General features: G+C 45.9%; 1 protein-coding gene across 1 annotated transcript in view; it reads left to right on the top strand.

Moving 5' to 3' along the window:
- The first annotated feature begins 17717 nt into the window (after positions 1-17717).
- The window catches only part of KCNJ14 (potassium inwardly rectifying channel subfamily J member 14), a 71441-nt gene continuing 66827 nt past the window's right edge, over positions 17718-22331 (top strand). The window contains exon 1 of the mRNA XM_063435706.1: positions 17718-17742. The gene's annotated coding sequence lies outside the window, so the exon portion shown is untranslated. The remainder of the gene's footprint in view (positions 17743-22331) is intronic.

The raw sequence follows: 22331 nt of genomic DNA, 5'->3' as shown, positions 1-22331 counted from the left end.
TCCTGCCAACGAGTGCACGCAGCGAGATATACAGCATAACATTGCCGGTAATCACGGCTACAACAGGGCTACACCTCACTGACACGATGTCCACCAAGATCGCCAAGAAATGTAAGCAAAAAACGCTACAAATGCATGTAACATCATCACCGAGAAACGGAGCTGGAGAACAAGATGGTGCCGACAGACCTGAATCCCCAGCCTCATGTGCGGATGCAAGTGAGCCTACTCTCACCACAGACGACATGCAAACACCTGTTACCAATGCAACACTGCACAACATGCTCTTAGATTTTAAGAATACCTTTAAATCTGACCTGAAGCAGATTGCCACAGACATCAGGTCTGATATTCAATCATTGGGAGAGAGAACTGCACGCTTGGAAGAGAGAACAGAAGAAATTACAGAAGCACACAACAGTATGGCAGAGGCACACTCGGCACTGCTTACAAGAATACAAAATCTGGAGGCAAAAGTGGCGGACCATGAGGATAGGGACCGGCGCAACAATATTAGAATCCGGGGGATCCTGGAGTCAGTTGGTCCACAAGGCCTGACCCAACATGCGCAGGACATATTCAAAGCTTACATCCCAGCTCTGACAGACACCGAGCTGCTGCTGGATCGGACGCACCGCCTTCCGAAACCCAAACACCTACCAACAACAGTGCAGAGTGACGTTATCACCCGAGTACACTACTTCACCGTAAAGGACTGCATAATGCAGGCCTCTAGAAACCAAAGCCAGCTCACGGGTCAGTTTTCTCAGGTCAAGTTATTTATAGACCTATCATCATCGACTATGTTTAAGAGGTGCACGTTTACACATATTACAGCAGCACTGAGGGCAGCGGATATCAACTACAACTCCTGGTCAAAAGAAACGGAGTGGACAACCCGATCCTAGACCCTGAGTCTGGCAAGCGGCTCCTAACGGAATGGAACATCCCAATAAAAGATGCTCCCTCATCAACTGCAGATGGTGGACCTCCGAAAAGGCTCCAGAGCGAATGGAAGAGGCAACCACGCTCCGCAACTACACAAGGGCGCCCCTAGCAGAGACCTACCTATACTCACGTGTGTGTGGACCAGCTCTCAAAAAGGACAGGTCGTATGCTCTGTCCGTGTTTAAACACACTTACTCCTTTACAATTAGAACGCCGGACTTAAAGCATAAATGCACACTGTCAAGGCGATACCAGAGCCCTGACTGATTGCTCTCGCAATTATACACTGTAAAAATGTTTGTTCTTAATTCATATACCCACCCCCATAGTGGCTTCCATATTAGAGCCACAATAGAAACCGTTACACCAAGCACTGCACCGCTAAGGTGCAGCGAATGGAATGTTGTACATAGTTACTTTTTGGTTCAGACATTTTATTATGTTTTCTTTTTCTTCAGGCAGACCCAACAGACCAGAAGTCCCATGCTCCAATTCTATTATAGCACCATAATGAGAGGTACACAGGTACCTTCTGGCAGAGGCCGGAAAAACCCTAAGAAACCGATAGATAAAAGTCAATTATACCTTCCACAATTAGCCCACAACCCATACCATTTCCATAATGGTACTTAAATTCTGCTCCTTGAATGCCAAAGGGCTAAATTCCCCCCATAAACGCCAATTAGCCCTACGAGAGGTGAAATCCCTAGGTGCTCATATAGTGTTCCTTCAAGAGACACATTTCAGATGGGGCAACCGAAATAAATTTAATTCCCCAGCATATCCTACAGATTACCACTCATGCTACTCAACCAAAAAGAGAGGGGTATCCATTCTTATCAGCAAGGATGTAGCATTCTCTTTAATACGTAAAATAGGGGATAAGAAGGGAAGGTACATTGTATTGCAATGCTTTTTGAATAACAATATTTATACCCTGATTAATGTATATGGGCCTAATACTAACCAATGTGATTTTGTAGATACACTACTTGGATTGGTGTCTGCGCATCCATTGGAGGGGGTAATCATTGGAGGTGACACAAATTTTCTATTAGATAGTGACTTAGACTCCTCCAGAGGTCCAAAATTGGCCACCCAAACAGTAAAGAGCAAGTCCAAGCTGACCTCGCGAATATGCAACAAACTGAATACACACAATCTCGTAGACCCGTGGCAGGTTACACATCCCACAGAGAGAGACTATACGTACCACACAGCGGTCCACAACAGTTATTCTAGAATAGACAGATTTTTAATCCACACTTCCTCTCTCACAAAGGTCGATCACACTGACATTGGTTTAATCTCCTGGTCAGATCATGCCCCTATCACCTTATCATTAAGAGAACAATTCCCCAGCACAGGAGGAGGCAGCTGGAAACTGAACAATTGCTCTCAGACCCCGAAGTGGTCAATCAAATAGAACAGGAACTGCAACACTACTTTACGGAGAACAAAACCCCAGACTCGCCCCTAATACAAATCTGGCTGGCACACAAAGCCTTCATAAGGGGATGCTTTATTAAACACGCCAGTTACGCAAAAAAGAAACGACTGGAGACATACACATCAGTACTCTCTGAACTAACCTCGTTAACCCACACCAACAAACACTCCCCTACGGCATCCACACACACTAGACTACTGCTCCTACAATCTCAGCTCCGTGACATGGAACTAGCCAAAACTACATTCCTCACGCGCAGGCTTAAACATAGATACTTCGCTTCGGGTAACAAAGCAGGGGCAAGATTGGCCGCTCAATTGAAACAGAGAACAGCAACCTCCAGGATTGCCTCCCTCAAGGGACCTGGGGGTACCAAAATAATGGACCCGCAAGGGATTGTGGAGGAGTTTGCACAATACTATGAAAAGTTATATAACTTGAAAGACGCCTCACAGATGATAAGCCCTACAAAAACCGAGATAGACACCTTCCTATCAGAGGTTAACCTCTCGACCTTATAAAAAAACCGACATAGAACACCTTGGCAAACCCTTCACGACAGAGGAGTTTGCCTTGGTGATCTCCACACTCCCACCACACAAATCCCCGGGACCTGACGGCCTGCCCAACAAATATAACCGCACATATTCCAAGGCCCTATCACAACCTCTTTGAGACTTATTTAACCATTGCATGACAGGGGGCGCACTACCAGAAGAGATGGCTCATGTCTCCACCTTACCCAAACCAGGTAAATCTAAAGACCAATGTAAAAACTTCAGGCCCATCTCCCTGCTAAATAGCGACGCCAAAATCTATGCAAAATTGTTTAGTGAAATATTAGCACCACTCATGCATAAGTTGGTCCACAATGACCAGTCGGGGTTTGTGAGGGGGTGCGAGGGCTCTGAGAACTCATGGAAGGTGCTGAATATGGTAGCGGGGGTGGAGAGGGAGTGACTCTGAAAAGGCTTTCGACAGACTAAATTGGCACTATATGACAAAGGTACTAACCAAATATCAACTCCCCGAGGAGACAATCAGGGGCATAATGGCACTATACGCAAAACCCAGTGCTAAGGTCTCCCATGGGGGCTTCTTATCGCGAACCTTTCACATCACAAACGGGACACGCCAGGGATGCCCATAGTCCCCCTTGCTGTACATCCTTTCTTTGGAGCCCCGGGCCTGGAAAATACGACAGCACCCAGACATAACCGGCGTCATATCAAGGGGTAAAGAATACTGTCTAGCATTGTTTGCCGATTATATTTTCGTGGCACTGACGACCCCAGAGCGATCACTGCCCCCTCTGTTAGCACTGTTAACGGACTATGGTAAGGTTTCCTATTATCGCTTGAATCAGGAAAAGACACAAGCCTTGCCGATAAGCTTACCAGGGCTGACCATACACACTCTTAAAACCGCCTTTGATCTGGACTGGCGGTCGACATACATAATGTATTTGGGAGTCAAAATCGCCACTTTAATTGACAATGTAGTGAAACTTAACTACAAACCCCTCATACAGCTATGCATCACAGAGACACTAAAATGGAAAACTGCAAATCTTTCATGGCTGGGACGTGTAAATGCATATAAAATGATGCTATTGCCGAGATTGCTGTATATATTTTGCATACTATAGACATCCCCGCAGCAATCTATAAATCCCTACAAGCTATTTGCAGATCCTATATCTGGGGTGGAAAGAGACCCAGGCTACCTCTGAGTCTCCTACAAAAGACAACACACACAGGAGGCATTGGCTTACCCAACATAGGGCTATAATATAAAGCGACCATATTAGCAACATGCATACACCTGCATGCCCAAAGGGGCACAACACAGTGGGTGGATATGGAACAAGACCAATTTAGTCATCCCACATTGCTTAACCACATGTGGACACCGAAAACACTGAGGGGCCCCAGGGTAAACCTATATCCCACCACCCCAGCAACGATCAAAGTGTGGGACGAATTTATGTCCTCCCTAGGTTGGAAAAAGCAATTCCACCCAGAAGCACCCCTAACAGCACTTCACAAAGTGAACCCCACCATCCCCCTCTCCCGGTGGACGAGCCTGGGTATATCCCAGATTCAACAGCTGTGCACAGAACGAACAATTATAAGCTTCCCAGATATGAGGGATAAATGGAGAGTACCAGAGAGAGATATCTTCCCATATTTACAACTGAAAAACACGATCAACACACATGTCAAAATCACGCCACCCCCCGGGCCTGTACCCACCTTGGCTGCAAAACTCATACCCCACCGATGCTGGGCCGCCCCAATGAAACCTGAAGCCCTCTCCCTCTGCTATAAAGCTTGGCTAGAACTAGCACCCCACAAACCACTGACTTGCAGACAGAGCTGGAAGGCAGAGGGTGTGACGAAATTGACAGACGAGCTATGGATTCTGGCAATAAATGGGATTAAAAAGTGGACCAAGTGCTACTCCCACATAGAGGCACATCGGAAACTGCTACATAGGTGGTATATGACCCCCATTAGGCTACATAGAATTTACCCTGATGTGCCGGATGAGTGCTGGAGATGCGCTGCGGAGGTGGGGAGCTCATATGGGTGCCGCATATCTGGTGGCACTGCAGCGGCATACAACCACTGTGGGGAGATGTTAAAAACATACTAGGTGACCTGGGAATCAGGGACTTCCCCATGACCATAAAGACCTGCCTCCTCTTACTGTTCCCTAGAGAGACACACGACAACCGTAAACAGCTGATTCTGATAGTCTTAATGGCCTGATCGCACTAAATTGGAAAAATCATAGTTGCCCATCTATACAACAGCTGAAAGACAAAATACAGCAGTACTATATATATGAAAAGCTGTCCACAGATACAGCAAAAGCCACAGCAAAGTTCGGGGAGACGTGGAGGAGATGGGTGACCTGGTACAAAGAGGGAGACACCTCAGGAAGTAGGGGGGAAGAAGAGAGGAGAGATGAAGTTGCGAATAGCCTATAACCGCAAATAGGGGGGACTTGCCCTGTCATGAATGGAATGGAGGAAATGGGAAATACCTGACTCAAATGCAAAAGGTCTTACCTCCACGTCTGTTTGTGTATATAACTTTGTTAGGTTTGTTATATATTGTGCACATAGAGTTCACTGAAGGGATCAATGCAATGTAACTACCGATCAATGTTAAGTTGTGAATAGGTACCAGTTGTTAATAGTATACAGTCAATTATACATCAAATGTATGTCTGTTAGTGATCAATGTGATGTAACTGTGTACTGGATTTATACCTGTGAAAACCTTCAATAAAATACAATTGAGAAAAAAAAAAAAGAAAGAAAATATGATGAAAAAGATATATCCTTAATCAATAATATCACATATACCATTCTGATCTATTTCTACCCCCCCCCCCCCCCCCCCCCAAAAAAATTAAAAGAAAAACAAACAAACCTCAAACTATAATCAAATTGTATTCCAAATATATCAATAATTATTAAATAAATCTACTGGCAACATAAAATGTATGATACGATGTCATTCTATATACAGCTTATATATTTGGTAGAATGTAGCATGTGTTAATGACCAGTGGCTGCTTCTTGCAAATGATTCTTTAAAAGCTCCATATGTCCAAGTGCTCTCATTAATTTCTAACCAGATACTTTTCATCCCCATGAAGTTAAAACTCACATGGTGAAGCGTTAGATTCTATCTTAGGAATGTGACTTTGCCACTTAACCCCATTTACTCAATTCTTGATCAAAAGCATTTCTGCACATAAATATAAGAAAATCCTCCCCATATTGTGTTAAGCTACATCTGCTGAGTATAACGATACCCCCATTGTATGCCTTTGGCACTATTCTGTGATGCCACAGTGCCATATAAGAGACAAGGCTATTTCAGTTTCTATAGTTAGAATTTTCATAGATGAATTTGATGGGCCTATGTCTCATTTTGGGGTATTATAGCAGTTTGACTGTTCAAATAACGCCACAAAGGGCTTCTATTTTAAAACAGACACTCCAGGGTATCTTATATTACGTATATTGTGCCTTAATTTGTCACTATTTTTTCACCATTTTATGTCAATATTTGTGGTGAGAAAAAGATATGGCATTTTTTACATACATGTTGCATTTTTGCTGGGTATTTCTTACACTTGATATGTACCACTGTCATAAAATACCACAAATTATGCTCAGTTACATCTTTTGAGTAAAACAATATGCCCAATGTATGACCTAGACACTATTTAGTGCTGTAAATAAGTTGTGACAAGTTCAGGTTTTTAAGTGTGAATTTTCATATGTTGATGGGTCCATGTTATATTTTGGAGCACTTTAGCAGGCGACATATTTAAACCACCCCGTAAAAGGCATACCATTTCTTAAAGAAATCCCAGGGTATTTCAAAAGGCATATTTTGAACCTTAGCGTAATGTAACCTTGGGATCATTTTTCCGCTAGCTTGTACCAGGCGCGTAGTGCATAGTCTTAAATTAGAGGGGCAAAGGTTTAAAAATAATTTCAGGAAGTATTACTTTACTGAGCAGGTAGTGGATGCATGGAATAGCCTTCCAGCTGAAGTGGTTAACACAGTGAAGGAGTTTAAGCATGCGTGGGATAGGCATTAGGCTATCCTAGATATAAGATAAGGGAATAATGAAAGTATTTAGAAAATTGGGCAGACCAGATGGGCCGAATGGTTCTTACCTGCTGTCACATTCTATGTATATTAAGCCGTAGTGTTTCTGGTGACTATAGTGACCCTTTAACACCTTAATGGCATGGAATTGATCAGGGAGAATGCAGGCACATGATCTAGTTACCCAAACTGCTTCATTGAGATAACGTTTATTTGTTACTTAGAATGTCCTATTATTGTTTAAATGCAGGAATTTGGCAGGGCTAAATAAAGTAGTACAAATACAAAGAAATGATACCGCACTCAACATTAAGAAAAAAATGCAGATTTATTAGCAGAACATTGCCAAACGCCTAAACAAGGCAATAATATTTATGTATCAGGAGAGTGAGGATATAGCAACCCTAAAGTGACTACTGCCTATACAATAAAGGTGCCACAATCAAAGTGCTAAATATGTACATAAAGTGCTAAAGTGCTAAAAAATACTCTATCCAAGTTCTTATGTACGTATCTAAGTACAACCAGAAAAATCACAAAATGCTAGGTAAATGCTAGGTAAATATCAAGTCAAATTACTACCACAATCACAAGTTCCTGCAAGGTAATTTCATAAAGTAGCTGGTTTACTGACTCCATAGTGCATAGTCAGGAATTTAAAGTTAATTTCAGATTTAAAGCCAAAGTATCTAAATCGGAAGCATAGCTAACCCTCTAAGTGTTATACCTATAAACTGTCATTTTTAAGACAAGCTTCAGTCAGTCAGAAATTAAAGGCTAAGAAGCAGTGTACGTGACTTAACTTTAGTAGGGCATCATCTCAGCTATGCCTTTCACAGAGCTGAATTATTCATATGGTGGCATAGGACATCCCGCCTAGGGTCTGAGATCTCCCACATACAACACTCAGCTACTACACACCCACATATACAACAATCTCAGAAACAGAGCTAGGGGCTCTAGGAGTGGCCTCTGGCACCCTGCAATCTTAATGGGACACTGTAGTAACTGTAACCATCCCATTCCATTGTACAGCGCCACGGAATTTGCTGGTGCTTTATAAATAATAATAATAATAATCCCATTGAATTGGTTATAACACCTGGAGTCCCCTGACACTGTCCGACCATTTAGTGTTAAACCATTTTTGAGCAGTTCAACATTTAACTGACTGGCTACTGACAGCCCGACTCCAATTAGAGGTATGGCAGCGATTACACACTGAACCATACCAATTCATACCAGATAAGGGTGCTGTGATACGATGAAAGTGATCAGTTGACACTCTCAGCCAGTCACAGGTGCCCATTTCCGTCATCATGTTGACTCTAGTTTAGTATTAAAACGTAAAAACTGTTTAACAGTGAATGGAAAGAAGGTGCCAGGGTACTCCACTTCAACGATATGAAGCAAATACAGTGACTACAATGTCCTTTTTAATCCAGTTCTCAGCTTTAGCACAAACAATAGTAATGTGCTCTATTATTTCTGTAATCTCTCTACTCCGTAACAGAATACATCTAAGAGAGGATAGAGCACCTCTGTGACCAGTCATAAAGGGAAACAGAAGGAAATACATGTATCAATGCCAGTATGTGTCTGAGATCATCAGTACAGCCAGACACTTGGGGTGGAGGCAGGGGAATGATTTTGCCGTAGAGAATTTTCCATTCATTGATTTTTATCTCGCTCTCCCTGGCTCTCTATTATCACATGTGAAAGAGAGATCTCATAAAGCAAATAGGCATGTACAGAATACACCGCAGTTTTGCTACATCATTCACCATGAATTCTAATCAGTTTAGAATGTCTGCCCTGGTCCCTAAAAATGAACATGCTCCTTTTCATCTTATATTCGCACCTGTAGGAATGTGTATTCCAGTAGGGTAGATATGATGCCTAAATACGGTTTAGTTGAAGCAGCCAGGAGACCTCTAAAGTACAGAGGAAGATTGGAGGTCACATGGGGGTTCCAGAGAAGAATGACTGAGCTGCTTATATTGTGCATTGAACAGTAGAAGCCAGCAGAAAGAAATTGGTAAAAGGCATGGTTTAGCAGAGAGCGCACACTAACAAAGCATTAAGGGTGTTTAGCATGGAGAACCAACTGAGACAAAATGAGTGCAAACAGAGTCTTTGTAGTGAGTGTTTATAACAATAAATCAACAATGGACTTTACCGTGTGTTGAGCACTTGGATATAAAGCCTGTAGTAATAAGCAAATGGTTTAATAGATGATTCAAGAGCATGGTCAAGAGTAGTCAGCTGGGGATTGATGCTGGAGTTTCCTCATTCACCCGAGCAGCACTGAAGCTTCTATAGCTTTAAACAGACACTATAGGCACCCAGATCACTTCATCTTATTGAAGTGGTCTGGGTGCAGTGTTCCTGTCCCACTTACGTCTGCAATGTAAATCATTGCAGTTTTTGAGAAACTGCAATATTTACATTGCAGGACTAAGAAAGCCACTAGAGGCGCTTCCGGAAATTTACCAGACTCTGGTTCGCCTTAATGACGCTGGACGTACTCGCGCTCTGATGTGTTATTAGGTCCCCCTTTCAGATTATGTCTGAAGAGGCAGAGCACCAACCCAGCACCAAGTGGACATCAGTGCTGGAATCGGGTGAGTAAATAACGTTTTTTTTTTTTTAACCTTTTATGTTCCACGGGGGGGGGGGGGGGAGGAGCTGGGAACAAGGGACTGTAGTGTTAGGATTACAGATTTGTATTTCAAACACTATAGAAACCCTTTAAATTATTCAAAATTATATCACACTGAATGTAAGGTTGGTAACAGGAAACTGTAGGCACTCTAACCTCTTCGATGACATGAATCATTTACAGTCCCTACAGTATCTCTTTAACTCATACTTCAGTATAGAAAAAAACATTAAAAAGGGAAATCTGTTTCTCTATTTTCTCCTACAATCATTTAAATACAATTGATGCAAAGACAACTAAAGACTAAGCCCTCAAAGCAGATAAAACAATTTTCATGATTTGAAAAAGACATCGCTTGCATATGATTACCATCGGCAGCGGGGCGGTAAGTTGAAGTTTATTTTTACAGTTACAGGTTATCTAAAACTTTAAACAATGCAAACCAGAAAGAAATATATTAACACTGTATCACACTAATAGCGGATGTGTTTTGTGTTGCAAAGAAAGCTACAGATGTACTGAACCAGTTTTCTTGTTTCTTTCAAATGATGATTGTTTGGACATATTTCAAAATACAAGAATATATGACCATAATGCTCACCATCTTAAACAATAGACCATAAAATTTCCACTCAACATTCTACTTGCATATGGTGAACAGTGACACAATTTAACTTAGTTTACATATCAGAATTGATTTCATTTTTTGCTAGAGTTAGCTTTCTTTTCAGTAATGAACTTGTAACAACAAACTATGTGCAATATAGTGCTGTATCAGTGCATAAACACAAATGAAATGTCTCCAAAGTTGTGCTCACATTATAAAATCAGTGACACTGCTTATCTAACCAGCCTTTTTGGGAACCATTCCATTAAAGAGTCTTGCCTCTGTACACAGGGCTAGGATTACGCATTTTATTTGCAACTTTGTAAATATTCTAAACATGCTCATCAATCCTTTTGCCTAAAGGCCAACCCCCGGAGTGGATAAGGAGGGGGAGCATGACTGCTGCCCGGAGAGGTTGCCATGGTGACAAAAAAATTGATACAATGTTTGGGATGAACTTGGACCGGGGTCACTGGGAAATACTTACCAGACCACTGGAGAGCACGCTGAGGGAACCTAGCAGTGCTGTTTCTGGTCACCTTAAAAAAGAAAAACTGCTGTTAGTGTTTTAAAACTGCTGTTCCAGAATTTTGCCACTGCAGTTAATAACCTTCATGCCTAACATCATGGCTCATGTCCCTGACATGCCCAGAGAGGCTCTACTCACGATTTTGCAGGCCTTTCAGAGGACACACGGCGCAGAGTCCTATGCTGCACTGCTTCACAGCGTCCAAAACACCCAGGAGTCTCAAGAGGGGTCGGGGCCCACCAGAGGACGTCGTACCCGCCGTTCCAGGCCGCCATCCAGATTGTCTCCCAGTCCGGTGAGGAGAGCCAGGGCTGTGCCACCAACTACTACCAGTCCAGGGCCGAGTGAGGCTGGCCCCCTGCGGAGGAATCCGGTTTCCGGAAGAAGAAGGAGCGGGGAGAGGTGTTCCACGCGTCGGATGGCCCGGTCGGGGCCTGGCCATCAAGATGGCGGATCCCAAGATGGCGCTGTGGGAGAGGTGAGGTCGCGCAGTCCTCACCCTTCTCTTCCGGCTGCAGCGGATGTGACGTCAGGGCGTGCGGCTGCACGCCGGAAGAGGCGGGGCGCCGCACGCCGGAACGCTGGTGGCGCGTACGTGACGTCTGCGGGTCAAGGAGCGCAGACGTCACAGGCCACTGCCGAACCCGGAAGTCCGGGTGAAGATGGATCCGGGGATTCCGGAACGGAGCACCGCTGGCCCCCCGAAAGTGGAGATGGCCAGCGGGTGCAGGCAGGCCGGCGGAGGAACTCGCCAGGGCATCTTGGGACCACCAGGGAGAGGAGAGGGACGCAGGATTCCCCTCTTCTTCATCACCCCAGGAGACCTGAACGTGTTTCTGCAGCCACAGAGGAGGGAGGGACGCAGGATTCCCCTCCACACACCCACCCCAGAAGATCTGGAGCTACCATGGGGGTGAGCCGCCAGCCCCCTGGAGGGCAGGCTGGCAGGCTGGCCACAGGACCTGTATTGACGGATGGATCGGATGTGGAGCTGATGGAGAGACCCCTGCTCCAGAACCGTGAGTTGGAGTGCGCACGCGCTTGGTTAGGGGCAGAGGGGGTCTCTGGGCTGGAACAAGGGAATACTGGGGAAGTCATAAAATTGCTGCGCTTAGTATTAGATCGCTTAGGGCAGGTTGGCTTAACTGCGCAGGACGCTTCACTTCCCACGGGGCTCCCTCCGTTGGGTTCTATGGAGGGTACTGCAGGGGGGCCGGTGTGTGACATAGCCCCCCTGGGGATGCATGTGTCGCTGGAGGTGAAGGAGAAAATATTGAAGGGTGAGTATGTGGACCTCATATCGTTAGTCCCTTTTGATAGGGAATCTGCTGATAGACCGCGACGTGGTGAGGCGACGGAGATTGGAAAAGGTAAGGAGCTCCCCCGTACCTTCGGTAATTGGTTGCAAGGATTTGCAACTTACGCTAGTATTTTGTCGACGAGGTTTCCAGAGCGGGCCCCGTCTTTGTTTTCTTATTTGGATTTAATTTGGGGGGCTTATAAAGTTTATGGGGGTCAATGCTGGTTTAAATACGACCAGCAATTTAGACAAAAAATGGCGGTTCGACCGCACATGCATTTTGGAATGCAAGATGGTAACCTTTGGTTACTTCTCATGACCCCGTGCCGTCCAGCCTCATCGTCCTTTCCTTCGGCCGCCGGCGCTCCTGGTGGAGCGTCGGCCGGGATCAAGAAGGGCATCTGCTGGCTCTTCAATGAGAGTCAGTGCAGGTGGTACAACAGTTGTCGATTTAAACATGAGTGTTCCCACTGTGGTGGGGCTCACCCGGCGGTTCGGTGTTTTAGAAGAGGAAAACCCCTCCCCAGGACGGCATCTAAGGATGACGCTCCTCGGGGGGAGGACCCCGGTACGGGCGGAAAAACTGCTTCCGTGGCTCGCACGGTACCCCAGGCATAGAGATGCGCGGGTGCTTTGGGAAGGTTTCACCGACGGTTTTAGGATCCCATTTACTCCGTCTGGGGAGGCGTCGTTTGCGCACAATTTGTCATCGATTCGGGGTAGGGAAGGGATCCTGGCGGCTAAGCTGCAAAAAGAAGTGGACTTGGGACGGATGGCGGGTCCGTTTTCCTTTCCTCCGTTTGATAATTTGCGGGTGTCCCCATTGGTCCTCGTTCCTAAGAAGGATCCGGGGGTGTTTCGGCTGATTCATCACCTGTCTTTTCCAGCGGGGGCTTCGGTTAATGACGGGATTGCGAAGGAGGATAGTCGGGTCCGATACGCTTCTTTTGATCGGGCTCTGGATCTCGTTCGGGAAGCAGGGCCTAGGGCCCTGATGGCTAAGTCTGATATTCAATCGGCCTTTCGGTTGCTCCCAGTTCACCCTTCCTGTTTTCATTTGTTGGGATGTCAGTTTCAGGGGGAATTTTTCTACGATATGTGCCTCCCCATGGGTTGCTCGATTTCTTGTTATTATTTTAAAGTTTTTAGCTCATTGCTGGAATGGATCGTATCGGAGGTGTCAGGTTTTTCTTCCCTCTTGCATTATCTTGACGATTTTCTGTTCGTCGGTCCGGTTCACTCTTCGCAATGTGAATACTTGTTGGGACAGTTTAAGGCAGTTATGCGAGATTTAGGGGTTCCAGTGGCAGAGGACAAGACAGAGGGCCCGAAGGCGGTTATTTCCTTCCTGGGTATAGAGATTGACTCCATCGGTTTGGTCTTTCGTTTGCCCAGGGATAAATTGGGGACCCTTACGACCATGGTTGATCGGGTGAAGGGTGCGCGGAAGGTGCAGCTTCGTCAGATGCAATCCCTGTTGGGCCACTTGAACTTTGCATGTTGGATCATGCCTATGGGTCGGGTGTTTTGTAGACGGCTGTCTCTGGCTACTGTCGGCATTAGCCTTCCCCATCATTTTATTCGGGTCACCAAGCGGCTCAAGGACGATTTGAATGTCTGGAGTGAGTTCCTCGCAGGGTACAATGGTCGGACAATTTGGCGTCGAGAAGCGATATCTAACGTGGCCCTGGAGTTGTTTACGGATGCCTCCGGCTCCCTGGGCTTCGGGGCATTTTTTCGGGGACATTGGTGTGCGGAGCCTTGGCCTGCTGCATGGCGCGAGGCGGACCTGATACGTAACTTGACTTTTCTCGAGCTTTTCCCTATTGTGGTAGCAGTGGAATTGTGGGGGGAGGAGCTTGCGAACAGGCAGGTGGTTTTCCGCACGGACAACATGAGCGTGGTCCATGTGGTGAATCGTTTATCATCTGGCTCGGTTCCAGTATTGGCTTTGTTACGCCGGTTGGTTCTGCGTTGTTTGGAATTTAACATTTGGTTCCGAGCAATCCATGTTCCCGGAGTGTCTAATGTCATTGCCGACTCTCTTTCTCGCTTTCAGTGGGATCGTTTTCGGGAGGTCGCTCCAGGAGCCGAGGAAGCCGGTCTGGTATGTCCCACGTGCTTATGGACCCTCGATTTCGGAACCTAGCAGACCTGTTCAGGAGATCGCTGGCTCCCGCTTCGTGGTCTGCCTATCGGGCAGTGTGGGATCGGTGGCTGGTCTTTGCGAGAGAGTTCGGTTTGTACTCCTCTGAGGGTAGGTTGCTGTCTACTTTGGCTTTCATGTCCTCCTTACGGGAGCGCACAGCTTCGGTGTCATCGGTGGAACGCAGTTTAGGGGCTCTTTCTTTCCTGATGCGTTGTATGGGGTGGGAGGACCTTTCAAAAGAGTTCGTGGTCCAGAGGGTTCTTCGGGGATGGAGGAAAGAAAGGGTTCCTGATTGTAGACGGCCGGTGTCCGTCCACTTATTGGATGATCTCTGTGGGGTTCTCTCTGCGGTGTGCTTCTCCCCCTTCGAGGCGCTGCTTTTCAGGGTGGCCTTTTCTCTGTGTTTTTACGCTGCGCTGCGGATAGGTGAGTTGGTGGCCGCGTCGGCTAGGGCTCTGGCATCTCTTCGAAGGGGGGACGTTCACATAGGGCAGAGTGGAGTGGAGGTTTTCATTCGGAAGTCCAAAACAGATCAGTTAGGTCGGGGGAGGTCGGTTAGCATTGGTGCTACTGGGGGTAGGTGGTGTCCTGTGGCGCTGGTAGGTCAATACGCGCGCTTACGGCCGGAGGCTGCAGAGTCCTTTTTGCTTCACGCAGATGGGTCAGTCTTAACCCGGTCTCAGTTCTCCAGTGTTTTTAAGACTAGTTTGCGGGCTTTGGGCATAGAGGATAAGGGATATTCTCCCCACTCCTTCCGGATTGGTGCAGCAACTCAGGCGCGACAGGTAGGGTTGTCCGATGCTGCAATTCAGCGCATGGGTCGATGGGATTCTCGCAGGTTTCAACTGTATATACGTCCTCATCTGTTATAGTCTGTTGGTAGTTATGTTGTGTTGTTTTCTTCACAGGTTCCCCCCGGTATGTTTGGATCATCGGTCACTCCTTTATTTATTGGGCGGCTAGGCGCGCTGAGCACAGACCATACGGCCGGAATCTAGGGCTCCCGCATGAGCAGGTTAGGGTTCGATGGCGGGGGATACGGGGTTTGGAGTGGCACCAAGTGTATCCGGAGTGCGTCGCGCTCCGGCGCTTCGTGACCGGGTTAGTGGTTCCGGTACTTCATGCCGTGGGGAATGACTTGGGACGGTGCCGAGCAGTGGATTTAATTTACGCGTGCAAGCACGACTTGGCCCGCTGTATGGCGCTTTTCAGCGAGGTCACACTGGTGTGGTCCGAAGTTATTCCTCGGCCGGCTTGGGGGGCGCTGCCACACGCCAGGGCGGTGGAGCGCGGCAGGCGTCGTTTCAACATGACGATTTCACGTTTTGTGCGTAGGCGGGGTGGCTTTGTGGCACGTCATGTGGAGCTGGAAGGGAACAACGCAAACATAATGAGGGCTGATGGGGTCCACCTAAACGAAATTGGGCTGGATATATTTAATTTGGGATTACAGTCAGCCATTGAACAGGCGCTGGCTTCGGGGGGACGCAGTCCTCTCCAGGGATAGGGGAGAGGCTGCGGTGGCGGTTTGTCCTTCGCCAGCAAGTGGAACTGAGAGCAGTGCCCGGACGGGCTTGGGGAGTCGCAGCCTGGTCTGGTTGAGGACGGACTTCAGGCTGAAGAGGCTCTGGAAGATTTGTTGTGTTAGCTGTCTGCTGGGAAAACCCAGCAGCTGACAGTTGGTTTAAATTATGCTGGCTTAATAATAAAAGCTGTGGCCGTTGCCCTTACCCACAATTTGGTTGTCTGTGTTTTATTGGGGGGAAGGGTAACGGAAGATAAAAAGGGAGAGGGTCAGCAGTCAAGGCCAACCCCCGGAGTGGATAAGGAGGGGGAGCATGACTGCTGCCCGGAGAGGTTGCCATGGTGACAAAAAAATTGATACAATGTTTGGGATGAACTTGGACCGGGGTCACTGGGAAATACTTACCAGACCACTGGAGAGCACGCTGAGGGAACCTAGCAGTGCTGTTTCCCGCCCACCCTCCCTGGGTTGGTGTGAACACGGGATATGTTATGGTTATATGTGTTGTGTTTGGTGTGTTTTCTTTTCTGTTTCTTTTGTCACAGCTGCAGTTTGTCCTTCGCCAGCAAGTGGAACTGAGAGCAGTGCCCGGACGGGCTTGGGGAGTCGCAGCCTGGTCTGGTTGAGGACGGACTTCAGGCTGAAGAGGCTCTGGAAGATTTGTTGTGTTAGCTGTCTGCTGGGAAAACCCAGCAGCTGACAGTTGGTTTAAATTATGCTGGCTTAATAATAAAAGCTGTGGCCGTTGCCCTTACCCACAATTTGGTTGTCTGTGTTTTATTGGGGGGAAGGGTAACGGAAGATAAAAAGGGAGAGGGTCAGCAGTCATGCTCTTACAGTTCATCTTATAGACTGAAGTCCCCATGTTAACAAGTACACAACACTATGGGTATTTAAAAGTCATTAAAGGGATTTTATAAACACAAAAATAACTTAACAAAGCAGTTTTGATGTATAGTTCATGTCCCTTGCAGTCTCACTTCTGAATTTTCTGCCATTTAGGAGTTAAGTCACTTTTATTTCTGTTTATGCAGCTCTAGCTACACCTCCCCATAGCTGTGACTCACACAGCCAACATAAAAAAAAAATTGTTTAATTTTTAAACAGATTTTACAGCACAGTGGGTTTACTTTAGGCATTCTTGTCTCCTGTGCTGTCAATTGAACTTTATTTACACAGAGGATGCTCCTGCAGGTTCTAGCAACAATTAACAGAGTTGGAGATAAGAAATTCAAAATTAATCACACTGTGCAATAAGGGAAGCAAAGAGGCTTTGTGAGTCAGAGGAGGTGTGGCTAGAGCTGCATAGCAAGGTAAATTAACTCCTAAATGGCAGAGAACTGAGCAGTTAGATTGCAGGGGCATGATTTATACACCAAATCTGCTTTCTGAAGTTGTTTTGGTGCTTTAAGTGTCCCTTTAAATCTTACACAGTGTATTCTGTCCTGTGATATTTTATTTAAATGTTGTTATCTTCCTGGTAGTTATTTTATTGGTGCTTTTGCAACAAATACAAGTATTGCTGTAAAAAAAAGCCTAAATGATCATTTATGAAATGCTTCAGTACTGTTTTTATTGTTAGTTAACATCGATTTTGTCTATGAATTGTATGTTTGTTAACCAGTATTGATTGATTGATCTTCGCTAAATCTTTAAAGGTTATAATGAAATTTAAAAAAATGAATGCAATATGATTGTTCAGATGTTTATCTCCATCAAGTCAAACCATATGCAATATAATAACATGGGAGCCTTAATTGAATATTTTGTTCACTACTTTCTTTAATTGTATTTATGTTCTTCATATTTATCACACATTACAAGACACCAAGAACAAACCTGGAACAGCAGGATTCTATCCCAAAACCTAGACTGTCCTACCAGATCTGGGACTGACCAACACATACCAGCTGAAAGCATAGAAACCACAGGGTAATTTAAAATTATGTTTTTAAAGTATACCCATGTTAAATGAACACTACAAATACCTAAAGAACTTCAGAGTACTGATAAGTGCTTTAAGTGTAAAGAGTGTGTCCCCTTTTTTCATTTTACAAAAAAATACACATTTCAATGGAAATTGGCACTTTTATAAATTAACCTAGTTGAACCCCCATGGCTGTCAGACAAGCCCTGTTACTTCCTGGTTGCTTAGCTCAGTCAAGCTAAACTCAAGAGGCAGCAATTACCCAGAGCACATATGCTTATGTATATATTTTTTCCTTTGGAATATTCCTTTAGAGACAATATGGCCTATACCAGTTAATGGAACACCAGGAGCTATCGTTGGGGCAGAGTTAGAGTTAAAATTACTGATCTTGATGTTCTGTGCTATATTCCTTTACAACCCTATTCTAAAAACATCTATTTAGTCAAACATATAAAATAAGAAGTATAAGGCCCCTTTGCTGCAGTGACCTATCATATGAAATTCTGAAACAGGATGTTTTGCATTAGTAAAAAATATGACTAATTATTGGCTATTAGAAGGTCACAATGGGGCTTTCCAACCAGCCAGATAATGAAATATTCATCAGAATTTTGTTTTCTCTGCTTAAAAAAAATCAATGCATTGGAACTTAAAAGGGAAGTAATCGTTAAAAAAGCAGGAGCGGTGCTTCTTCATCTACTGTAATACAAGCTTCCCTTATTGATTAAGTGATGAGCCCCTTCCTCTATATTTTACGTTTTGGATGCTTTGGGATTGTCACTGTTATATCTGTATGCACAAAGATATTATAAACTTCTGAAACGGTGAAATGAGAGAAAGGAGGAACAAGAGATATTGTTTATCTTCAAATGTATGGGAAAGTTAAATCTTTTTAGGAGATACATAACTACGTATAGTAGGTTCCGACCAAGCGAGAGTCTAATGCAAAATGATTCTCTATATTATATTATGTGATTGTAAAACCATATATGTCGATTTTAGCAATTGTTGCTCTCCTCTCAGTGTTTTTTAAATGTTCACAGTTTAGATAAATAGGGGTAACAGCATTAAATCATTTGCTAACCTAGGAGAAAAATGTATGTAACCATGGAAGCAGTTAAAAATGGCCATGACATCACTCTAATGTAAAAGTCAAGATGTGCATCATAGATTCCATGTCCGGATATTCTATTTTGCAAGATGTACATTATAGACATATCTCTCTGACATGGACCTGGAGACCCCAGTCTGATAAGGGTTTTATATTCTAGAGTTATTGCTTTCTGCTAGTACATTATATCAGACTACCAAATCACTTTAATATATAGCACATACCGGTACCTTGATAAGAAGGGTGCTTCAGGAAATCTAGGACATTGCAATGCTTGCATTTGGTCAATAAAAGGTGGTCCCAGTGTACACAAAGTGAAAAATAAGAGAAAAACACTATTTGTATGGTGCTGGTCAGCGGCCCTGTGCCGGTGTGCCTGGCTCCTGCGGCATACTGAAAGACGCCGGCCACTATGGATCCATACCTATTTGTAGCCCCACGTCCGCCCACGGTATTGACGACGTCAATGTGTGTATGACGTCACGCAAAGGATGCGCACACACATTCTGGGTTCAGAGGCCCCAGAAGGGCCAATCGGATTTAAAGGAGACTTATTTTAACTCCTTCCTTGCCTTCCCTCATTGCCCTGTTGTGGTTTCTCTTAGTGGTTGTCCAAGAGTGTGTTCCTGAGCGTTTTTTTCTGGTTATTGACTTTGGCTTCGTTTTGACCTCCGTGTATCCTGGTATCCTTGACTTTTGGCTTTCCTTAATTGTTGTGTCTCATTCTGTGTCCTTGATCTCGGCAATTATTCTGACTATTCTCTAGTACGTTAAGTCCAGCCATTCTAAGGCCCTGTAAGACGTTACCTTTAGTCCTAGGTGTGATACAGTTCTGCATGCTGGATCAACTAGTAATCCTGACATCTGTCTATTGTACTAGTTTGACTTTCATAATAAGAATTTGTGGAAAACAAGCATACAAAGCATTTGTACTGTCTAGGCAGATGGAAACCAATGCACGTACCAATGGTTCAAGATGTAGTGTGGCTAGGAGTTATAATAGTCTTCTGAGGGTTTCGTAGTTAGTAGTGTCCAGCTTTGACTACTGCTGACACTACTCAAAAATGTTTAAAGTTCTGTCTAGGAGGAACTTTACGTTTTGCACCACTGATACTAGGGTACATTAGACCAAATTTATGTGAGATGAGTTCATCGCATGCTACACTCAGGGCCGGATTAATGTAGGGGCTGATGGAGCTGCAGTTCCAGGCCCATTCCCATGGAATAGGCCTGTGATGGAACACTGTCACTGAATGCCACCCTCGAGCGCCGATTGGTGCCAGTTGGTTTTGCGCCCTTTCTCCCGATTGGCAGGCGAGACACCTCCCCTCCCTCAGCGCCGATTGGTGCAGATTGGTTTGCGCCCTTTCTTCTGATTGACTGCCGCGTGGTTAGGCGGAATTTAAATCCACTGGCCGAAACCAAGTGATTCTGTGGAGTTATTTTCTGGTATGTACAGAGCCTCAAGCCCAAACTTTGTACAACGATTTCTCGGGCTCTGTACATCCGATAGCTCTGCTATTTGCAGGGATCATAGCTCGGATCAGGAGTTATTTGGGGATGTATGGTATGTGGGGATGCATTACTGTATTGTGTGTATTTTTGTGGTTTTGGAGTGTTCGGCTTCCTGTGTCCGGGAGATACCATTATCTTCCAGACACAGCGACGGCTAGGTGGGCTTATGTTTTCATGTTACTTTTAATGGAGACCCCCTGATGGGGGTCTGTGCATAAATACCATGTATCTTGCCTGAAATAAAAAGTTCTATTTCACCCTTCACTAAGTCTCGACTAGTGTTTGGGTGATACCACGATTGCCCTCCTGCAAGCGACTATAATCACTGGCTAGACGCTCTAATCACTCCAGGGCTGGGCACATCGAGAAAGGGGTGACCACAGGTGTTAGTAACCTATTCGAGAGAGTGTATACCGCCACATCTGGTGGCAGTGATGGGATGGTCCCCTTCCTTGGATCCTGAGTGGGATCAGCGGCAGATGGATCAGCGCTATGACGGATTGAAGCACTCCACTCACAAAGACCTTCTGGAAGTTTGAGGGAAACTTGCTAGCATCCGTGCAGTGACCCTATCTGCTGAAGAGCTCGGGAGGATGGAGCGAGCTAGCCCCCGGGCAGCATCCCCATATGAGGAGGAGTTCCAGTGGAGACTACAGAATGCCTTGGCCCAGGAGTATGGCCCTATTTCAGTGGAGGAGAAGCTGGCATGGAGAGATGGGTTACAGCAAGATCTCTGGCAGATGACCCTGGAGTGGAAGCGAGCTTCATGGAGTGAGAGCCTCCCCAGTCCAGAACAGCACAAACAGAAACAAGTGATGCTGAAGATGCCTTTCCTGGGAAAGCAACCCCTTGAAGAGTGGGTCATGGAACTCGAGCACCTGGTCAGGATGGAACTGTAGCTGGACGAGGCATATCGGGCATTACAGTGGTTTTCGGTCCAGAGGTGCCCTGGGATGGCTGATGGTGATATGCCAGAGGGTGACGACTATGATGGCCCTGGTCTGCTATGGGAGGCATTACAGGAGGACACTGAGGTCGGTAGCACAGAGGTATCTCGGTATTGGGATATCCGGGAATACTGAATGGATGCACTGGAGTTCCCTAATACTACGGGGCTGGCACCTGTCTGGTCATGGTAGAATATAAACTGGTGCAAGACTACCGAAGCCTATTAGACTGGGTACAGCAGCAGGTACCATTGGGAGTAGAGATAGTCGGTCTCACTCCCCAACAGCCGTGTGAGGTCCAAGGAGCGGAGACAACCGGTCTGGTTCCCCAACAGCAGTGTGAGGTCCCGGTAAGAGAGACTACTGGTCTCGTTCCCTAGCGGCTGTGTAAAGGTCCAGGGAGCGGAGACAACTGGTCTCCTTTCCTAGCTGCAGTGTGAGGTCCAGGGAGTAGAGACAACTGGTCTCGCTCCCCAGCAGCTGGGTGCGATCCAGGGGGAGAGCATAGTCGGCTCTCCTCCCCGGAGGCTAACCACGACCCCAGCGATTACCCGGAGGTAGATCTGCAACAGACTCTCCAAATGACCCCCATCATCCTCAGGCAGCCAGGACGGCCTCTCTGGCTAAAGGCGTCTTATGTCTAAGTCAACCTGTACCAAGCAGGGTGCAAAGCCGGCCAGACCCCAGGACTATAGGGGCTGGCCGAGCACAAGTGCTGTTGTGGGCATTGCACTCACAGACTATGTGTCCACTCCAGACAGCAGCAAGCTGACCCATGTGGATCATGCTGTGGCTATCAGAGGTGGACAAGGGGGAGATGTGTGACGGAACGCCGTGACTGAATGCCATCCCTGAGCGCCGATTGGTGGCAGTAGGTTTCGCACCCTTTCTACCGCTTGGCTGGCAAGGACACCTTCCCTCCCTAAACGCTGATTGGTGCAAATTGGTTCACGCCCTTTCTCCTGATTGGCTGCCGCATGGTTTAGGTGCAAAATTTAAATCCACTGGCCGAAACCCA

This window comes from Pelobates fuscus, chromosome 11 (genome assembly GCF_036172605.1).
Source record: "Pelobates fuscus isolate aPelFus1 chromosome 11, aPelFus1.pri, whole genome shotgun sequence".
NCBI lineage: Eukaryota > Metazoa > Chordata > Amphibia > Anura > Pelobatidae > Pelobates > Pelobates fuscus.
This window is presented reverse-complemented; position numbering and strand designations above follow the sequence as displayed.